This window comes from Brachyistius frenatus, unplaced genomic scaffold (assembly GCF_029030835.1).
Source record: "Brachyistius frenatus isolate BFR_SWC_R1_liver_20210118 unplaced genomic scaffold, ASM2903083v1 Contig_149, whole genome shotgun sequence".
Taxonomy (NCBI): Eukaryota; Metazoa; Chordata; class Actinopteri; family Embiotocidae; genus Brachyistius; species Brachyistius frenatus.
This window is the reverse complement of record NW_027210748.1, coordinates 38,613-47,500: the sequence shown is the minus strand read 5'-3', so window position 1 is coordinate 47,500 and position 8,888 is coordinate 38,613.

Here is an 8,888-nt window from a genome sequence, read left to right as displayed (position 1 = left end):
CTCAAGGATGATCAGTGGAAACAGGATGCACCTGAGCTCAATTTTGAGTTTAATGGCAAAGGCTGTGAATACTTATGTACATGTGATTTTTTTTAGTTTTTGATTTTTAATAGATTTGCAAAAATCTCAAATTTTTTTTATTTCACATCATTATGGGGTATTGTGTGTAGAATTTTGAGGGGAAAAATGAATTTAATCCATTTTGGAATAAGGCTGTAATATAACAAAATGTGGAAAAAGTGAAGCGCTGTGAATACTTTCCGGATGCACTGTATAGGGTGAGGAAATCTGAGAGTACTGAGAGATAGATTGACACATGGCTGTTTGGTTTGGTATTATCATTGTGTTACTTGACAATAACAGAAAAGTGTGATCAACTCAGCCTTATCCTTTGAATAAATATTGAGGATTAACTGGTTTGAATATGTGTTCTGTTCAGTCAGCACGTCAGCTGTGTTCAAATATTTGAAGACTAATCCTGGTGGACTTATCAAGGTGTGACTGTTTGTTGTTAGGATGATGCAGGCTGCTGTTTACTCTGTGGGGAGTTTTATTGCAGCCATGTGTTGGTAGCAGATGTCCTCTGCTCGGTTTTCTGTCCACAGGCAGCTTGAAAACAGGATTGAGGAGTAACAGATTCAGGTCTCAGGACGTCCGTACAGTGTTGTCACATTGTCATATAAAGAATGAGTCTGTACTTTTTCACTGTATTGATCGTAAACCAACAAGGATAAAACATCAAGGTGCAGCATTTTTGTATTATGCATTTACTGTATGTGTGAGAAAGCAGCTGTTCACTGTATAATTACTGTTAACAAATGTACTGTTAGTGCTACTGTTGCATCTCTCTCATTCTTCTTTTGTCACGCGGAATAATTAATTACAAAATAAAAGAATAGAAAAGTGAAATAAAAGAAAAGAGTTGAATAAAAGAATAAAGGAGTAGTCTACCAATTTAGCCCTGTACTTGACAGTAGACTCGCAATGGAATTGATTTTTTTTTTTTTAATTTTAAAGGTATGAAAATTGGCAGCCTCTGTCTCCGGCTGTCATGCTGAACACAAGGGACGAGTTGGATTAACGAGTCTTACGCCAAATAAGAGGAAGTCTCAAAGCACCTCCTTTATGAAACAACAGTTATATAGCCTATTTAAAACAGTTTTTTTCTGCCTAGAGGACAAAGTCTCCAAAATCATGAAACACCTTTCAGTTATGATTAGTTTTGCCTCATTCACTCGCCTGTACAATTTTACCTCTATTACAAACCTGTCTGCAAAAATACAACTCTAGACACATTCATGATTAATGATAATTCATGATTGGAAAGTAAATTATTCACACTCAAAGCTCCCGATGCAACTCATTTATTAACACCACAACATCGGTGATATTTCAAAAACATTGCTCTTCATCAGTGTTGTTGAGCGAGTGTTGCCTCAGTCCATCTTCAATGATCTCGGTCCAGAGAAGGCGGCGGTGTTTCTGGATCATGTTTCTATCTGGTTTCTTTTTTGGAGAGTTTTAACCTGCATTTGTGGACACAGCGATGAACTGTGTTCACAGACGATGGTTTTCACAAGTGTTCCTGAGCCCATGCAGTGATTTCCACTCCAGAATAGTGTGTTTTTAATGCAGTGCTGCCTGAAAGCCCGAAGATCACCACCATCCAATATTGGTTTTCAGCCTCGTCCCTTGTGTTCAGAGATTTCTCCAGATTCTCAAGTCAAAGTCAAAGTCAACTTTATTTTCAATCCACCATATAAGAGATAAGATAACATAAGACTTCATTAATCCCAAAGTGGGGAAATTTAGTCATCACAACAGCATAGAAACACAGTAAGGGAAAATAAAAAGGTGCACACAGTGGGAAAAAAGAATAAATACAATAAAATATGATAGATACAATATATTATTGTATATAATATATATAGATATATACTGTACTGTATATACTTTGCATTTTATATTTAATATTTTTTACTGCTATTTTACTGCTATTTTATTGCTTTTCTATTATTCTATTATTATCTTATTGCTTCTGTATGCTGCTGTAGCGAAAAAAAAATTCCCCTCTGGGATTAATAAAGTAACTACCTAACCTAACCTAACCTAACCTAACCTAGATAACAGGATTTTTTTGAAAAAAGTAATACCAATGAATAAATACACACTCCACACTATATACACAAAGAATAAATAAATACAGCTTAGGATGAATAGAAAGTTTCAGGTGCTATGAAATGAAATACAGTGCAACGTTATTTTAGGCTCGTGTTGAAAAGTCTGACAGCGGTCAGAACAAACGACCTGCGGGTGGCGCTCTTTCCTGCTCTGAGGGTGCAGCAGTCTGAAGGAGCTGCTTAAAGCTCCTCCAGTCTCATGGAAGGTGAGAGATGTTGTCCATGATCCATGTCAGCTTGGCGAACATCCTCCTCCCACCCACCTCCTCTATGGAGTCCAGAGGACAGAGCTGACCTTTGGACCAGCTTGTTCCGTCGATGTACAATATGTACAAGACATACAGAGACATCGAAATATTGTTTCTCACTGTCCCAAGGTGTGCAAAAATAAAAAGGTAAAACAAGCAAAGTATAAATATGTAACAACCAGTGACGCTTGGCTGCAATATATATAAGTACAATGTAGTGCAAATGCGGGTCCATTGAATCTTTTAATAATAATATGAACCGTAGATGATAAAATCCCCAAATTCTTAACAATTTTACGTTGACAAATATTTTTCTTAGATTGTTGCACTATTTGCCCACACAGTCTTTCACAGTGATGAACTGCTCCCCATTTCCACTGCTGAGAGACTCTCCCTCTCTGAAATGCTCTTTTTATACCCAATAATGTTACTGACCTGTTGCCAGGTAACCTGATTAGTTGTGAGATGTTCCACCAGGTGTTTTTTTACACAACTTTTCCAGTCTTCTGTTGACTTTTTTGAGACATGCTGCCATCAAATTCAAAATGGGCACATATTTTTCATCAATTTATGTGATTTGCAAATCATTGCATTCTGTTTTTATTTACATTTTAAACAGCGTCCCAACTTTTTGGGAAATTGGGTTGTAATTAGTCACTCAGTCTTTTTTTCATTTTTTTTTTTTTTTTTTTTTAAATTGGAGATAAAGGTTTAGCTGAATTTCAGGAGCAGGACCACGCCTCAACCACTCCCCCACTTCCGGCCACACTCCTATAAATATCCACCCACTCTAAACCTCGGCCTGTTCACGTTTTCTGCATCCGGAACCAGACGCCACGCAGAAGGAAAAAACAAAAAACAAAAACAATCTTACCTTGGACCAAACATGGATCTGCTGTTCCTCAGCCCGTCTGACGACGCCGACGATTGTTTTGCCTTCACACAGGCGACCCATGCACCCAAGGGAAGCCCTCGATCTGCTGCCCTCTCCAAAAAGCCCAGGGTTACCCACGAGACGCCGCCACCGGGAACACCCAGACAGCACAGCGGAGCCAAATCGCCGATCTCCAACAAGCCGACCAGCTGCATCCACCAGAATCCCTCTCTCCGTTCAATCCTTCTGTACAAAGGTTCTGATCCACGGCCGTCCTCCAATAACTCACTCACCGGTGACAGAGGGAGACCTGCCACCTCCAGACGTAGTCAACGGCAACGTAAGTCCCCTCTCTCTTCCTCCGCTCGCCCCAGACCCAGCGCTCGGGAACAAGTCTCAGACAACTCCGGCTCCCCAGCGCGCTGCGCTCAAAGCCGCCGCCACCACTCCCGCGGTCCAGCCAGGTCCCCCGTCGAAGACGCACCGGCCAAGATCTCCGACCGGACCGTAGTCCGTCAGCTAAAAGCGTTAAAAGAGAAGGGGATACCTCACCACCGCTCCAACAACAAAGCAAAACTGTTCCAACTCCTCACAACTTTCCAAAAGTCACGTCAGGCAAAAAACACAGACGTACCTCCATCCAAAACACACCGGCGTAACGTCAACGACAGTGACGTCACCATGCACCTCCAAGCCCCACCCTCCCACCCACCCACAAAGTTCCGGGTTGCCAGGTTTTGCAGCGCGCCACCTCTCATCCCCCTCCACTTCCTCCGGCAAACTCACCTTTGCACAGCGGCACCGGGATGCCACCTCTTTTCCTCTCTTCAATTTCCACAGCATTCCATCCCACCTTCTGGCTTGGATTCATTAGTCCGTACTACTGCTGTTCTTCCACACGCCCCTTTTTCTGCCCTCTACTCTGGCACCGGGTTGCCAGGTCTTCTTTCCTCTTTTCCCCCTCTCTCATCCATTCACAGCGCCCATCATCACCATGGGGCTGCCAACTTACAACCCTTCTGCCCCTTTCCTCTGGCGCCTCCAGCGACCTTCCCCAGCTCAACGAGGACCGCAGTTTACCCTTCTACCATGGAGATTCCTGGCACCGGGATGCCAGTCCCTACTCCTTCTTCCCCTACCCTCCAACCATCCGATGCTCTCTTTTCTGGCTCTGTGCCACCGCCACCCCCCGCCCCATTCTTCCAACCCAGCAGTCCCACGGCCACACTACCTGCACTGAGATGCCAGCCCCCCTCCTCCCCCTTCCCCTGCTCCAACCACACACCCAGCACTTCTCCTTGGCGTCAGCGATTCCTCCACCCAACATAGCTGCCAAAAAAAATAAATAAAACTTCTCCCGTCTCCGCGAACTTCCGACAACAGATAATCTCAGGTAAATACGTTGACTTGGCACAACTCATCCTCCCTCCCCTCCACCAACACGCTGAACCTAGGGTGATCGATAGCCATGAGAGCCTCATTATCATGCGTACCTCAGCGCCAGCTCGCTCCAAAGAGCTCACCCCGCCTGAGTTCGCGTACGCTTTCTCCCTGTATAGAGATGTCCCCTGCACCCCCTACTCAGCTAGGAGGACAGAGTTAGATAATTACCTTTCCATAATCCTGGACCTAGCGCGGATCAGGCTTTTACCAATACCACATCCAATTCGCTTCAGACGTCGCAGCCCGTCTCCTCCAGTTCAACCAGGCCACTTACTGGGGTACCCTCAACCAGGAACTCTACTGCCGCATTTTTGCCGCCCGTCCAGCTCTCCCCTTCAAATTATGCAGCGCCCCTTCCCATCCCGCCTCCGTGTGCACCATCCCCATCCAACCACGTCCCCAAAGCCAACCGTCAACCACCACTCACCCGACTTCCTAGTTATAACTCCTCCTTTATCAGCTCCAGCCCACGGTCTCTCGACCATGAAATCAGTCTTCACTCAGCTTGGCGTCCCTCTCTCTGAAGAGAAAACAGAAGGTCCTTCACACATCTTGGAGTTTCTCAGGATTACTCTCGTCACCGTCCGGTTCCAAGCTTCTTTGCCCGCGGAGAAACTCCACCGCATCATTCTCCTCCTACAAAACTTTCTTCTTACTCCCTCTTGCACCAAACGACAACTGCTCTCCCTCTCGGGACATCTGAACTTTGCCTTGCGCATCATCCCCCAGGGCTGCTCCTTTATTTCGTACTTGCTTTCCCTCGCATCATCCACACCCTCACTTATCGATCCAGTCTCCATGGATACCCCCTCCAGAACAGAGATGCAGATGCGGCTGCACCTCCTCTCCAACTGGAACGGTATCACCTTCTTTTACAATGACCAACTTTCCAAACCAGAAGGCATTCAGCTCTATACCGATGCTGCTCCTTCCACCAGTTTTGGGGGCCACTACGGTAGAGGATGGTTTTCAGCTGAATGGCTCATCGAGTTCCGCAACTTCCTCCAAGGCTCCCTCCAATTATCTTCAGCAGATTGCTAAGGCTATTCGCTCAAACGGAGCAAAACAAACCAGGTCAGCAACCCAGTTCCCATATTTTACTTTAAACTAAATTCATATCTGAGCCCCTATGAACCCTTCATACATTATCTTCAGCTCAGGAAAATGCAGCAAACTTCTTCCCCTGAACTGCTGTTCATCACCGAAACAGGCCAAGTTGCCAATCGGTCCTGGTTCCTTTTACACTTCAGAGTAGTTCTAATCACCTCGGGGATTAATCCTGACTCCTTCTCCGGCCACTCCTTTCGCATAGGGGCAGCAACCACTGCGTCAAGCAGAGGAGTCCCAGACCACCTCATCAAGGTCACGGGCCGCTGGTCTTCCCAAGCCTACCAACTTTACACCCGTCACAGCTTCGACGACCTGCGCTAAGGGCAGGCAGCCTTGCTTCCTTAGGATAGCTTCTTTTGGGGATCTGCAAGGCCCGGAAGCCGCAGTGGATCCTCGACTAAGCCTTCCCCCAAACCGCGAAACTCTCACCCCGGCTTAATCTCCCCCAATCAATGAAGGTTCGCCCCCAGCCAAGGCGGGGTCTTACCTAGTGAATTTGTCTTGGGCTTTTGGCCAAATAGGGATCTGTAATCATGTAATAATACAGTGATATTGACCAGTGGTGTACTCTGTTTTGTTGTGTTCTGTAGAGTAGACAAAGGACACACCACACACTAAGAAATAATAATATAAGTATTGTAGAAAATAACACAAATTCCATATTCTAGAAGATAATATGATATAAAAGAAGTACAATAATAATTCCATTATTATACAGGATAGTGATATACTCTCCAGTAGAATATAAAATAAAATATTGGTAGATAACAACAACAAGTACGTAAGAAAATAAGTATGTCATAATGAATGTGGTTCCATCCACTGAGAATGAATGCCCGCTGTGTTAACTGAGAGGGTGAACAAGTAACTATGATGCCCTCTGCCGTTGGAAAAAGACATCACAAGCCACAGAACAGCAACGTACTTAAAACAAATATGTTTTTAGAAGTTTAATGCTTGAAAAAAGTTGAATTTGATCATTAAGCTCAAGAAGCATTTTGTTTTATCTGCAAGCACTTAAAAGAAGTCAATTCTGGAATGAAACTTTGATCAAATAACCTTAGAATCTGCAAAGAAGGCGTCTTTGCACACTTATTCTACTACACAAGTTGATAATAAAGCATCTATCCACATTATTTACTTTTGATGAGGAGATCTACTTTACTACTACTGATGTTTGTTGCTTCAAGTAAAATAACTGATGATGTCACAGTGACATCATTAAAGATGTTGTAATGCAAATTCCAAGATTTGCTTCTCAGTACATTATATACGTGTGAAATGAGTTGCTGAAAGCATGTGCAAAGCTTTTAAACTTTGTCGCACTGAAATGTGGAGTTAGACTGTTAAACAGTTTCTCATCCGTCTTCAGCTCAGGTTTTTTCAGGCGGGGCTAAAAGCTAACCTATCTACATCACAACAACCTATCTACTACGTCAGATCACAGACGGTTTATATAACCTTCTGCATGGCTCCTCCTCTCACACAGTGAAATGCTATAAAAGCCTGGAGCTCATTTGCATAAGAGGTCATCCCACTGGACTTCAGTTCTACTCCTGCTGTAGTCAGATTGTTATTGTACATCAGCTGCTTCAGGACGTCTCCCTCCATCCCCAAGGGAATCTTTCCTGGATGCAAGAACCTCCAAAGCAGCGTTGCATCGCTGTTTAAATGTCCTACTGATGAAGAAAGGAAAAAGAGGTGGATTGATTTCATGAAGAGCTAAAGGAGACGTTAGGATTAACACCAACAGCCGCGTCTGCAGGGACCATTTCATGACGGATAGTTTCAACTTGGACCGGAGACGGAGTTCACAGATGCACCGGTTCTCCTGCAGCGCGGAGCGGATCAGAGTTTCACCCTCCCGGCCGTTCATCTTCCGCTGGCACCGGCACCATCCACCGCCGCCGGACCGCGCCGCCGGACCGCCGGCAGTCGGCAGTCTCGTCCACCACTGCCAGCAGTTCACCACTCAGCCTAAGTTCTGTGCTTGTTATAATTATACTAGATAACTTTTCCACAGTAACTCTGCTATATTTAGTCCGCGGTGCATTTTCATCTATTTTCATGAAATGGGAGCTAACGTGCTAATTAGCTTCTATTGAGCTCGTAACAGAGTTCAGAGGAAAATGCTCCGATAACTGCAGATTGTTTTATGCGTCTCAATAAAGCTCCGATAAGAAACTATAATATATGTAACTCTGTATTTTACATGTCGGGGTGATGGTGAACATGGACCAGAGGAGATCTAGTCCTCACATTAATGAGGGTTGTTGTTGTTGTACTCCGGTTACAATCAGCGACCCTCTCGGTTACATGTACCGCTACCGGTCCGGATAAACGAGCCCGACTACATGTGCAGGAGGCTGCAGAGAGCAGGTGAAGGAGGAGGTGGAGGAGGAGGGACATCAGTGAAAGAGAAAGACTGTCGGCTCGACCTGGTGATATAATGAATTGATGTGATATAATGAATTGATGTGATATAATGAATTGATGTGATGTAATGAACTGATGTGATGTGATGTAATGAATTGATGTGATGTAATGAATTGATGTGATACAATGAATTGATGTGATATAATGAATTGATGTGATGTAATGAATTGATGTGATGTAATGAATTGATGTGATATAATGAATTGATGTGATGTAATGAATTGATGTGATGTGATGTAATGAATTGATGTGATGTAATGAATTGATGTGATGTAATGAATTGATGTGATGTGATGTAATGAATTGATGTGATGTAATGAATTGATGTGATGTGATGTAATGAATTGATGTGATGTAATGAACTGATGTGATGTAATGAATTGATGTGATGTAATGAATTGATGTGATGTGATGTAATGAATTGATGTGATGTAATGAATTGATATGATGTGATGAATTGATGTGATGTGATGTGATGTAATGAACTGATGTGATGTAATGAATTGATGTGATATAATGAATTGATGTGATGTGATGTAATGAATTGATGTGATGTGATGTAATGAATTGATGTGATATAATGAATTGATGTGATAT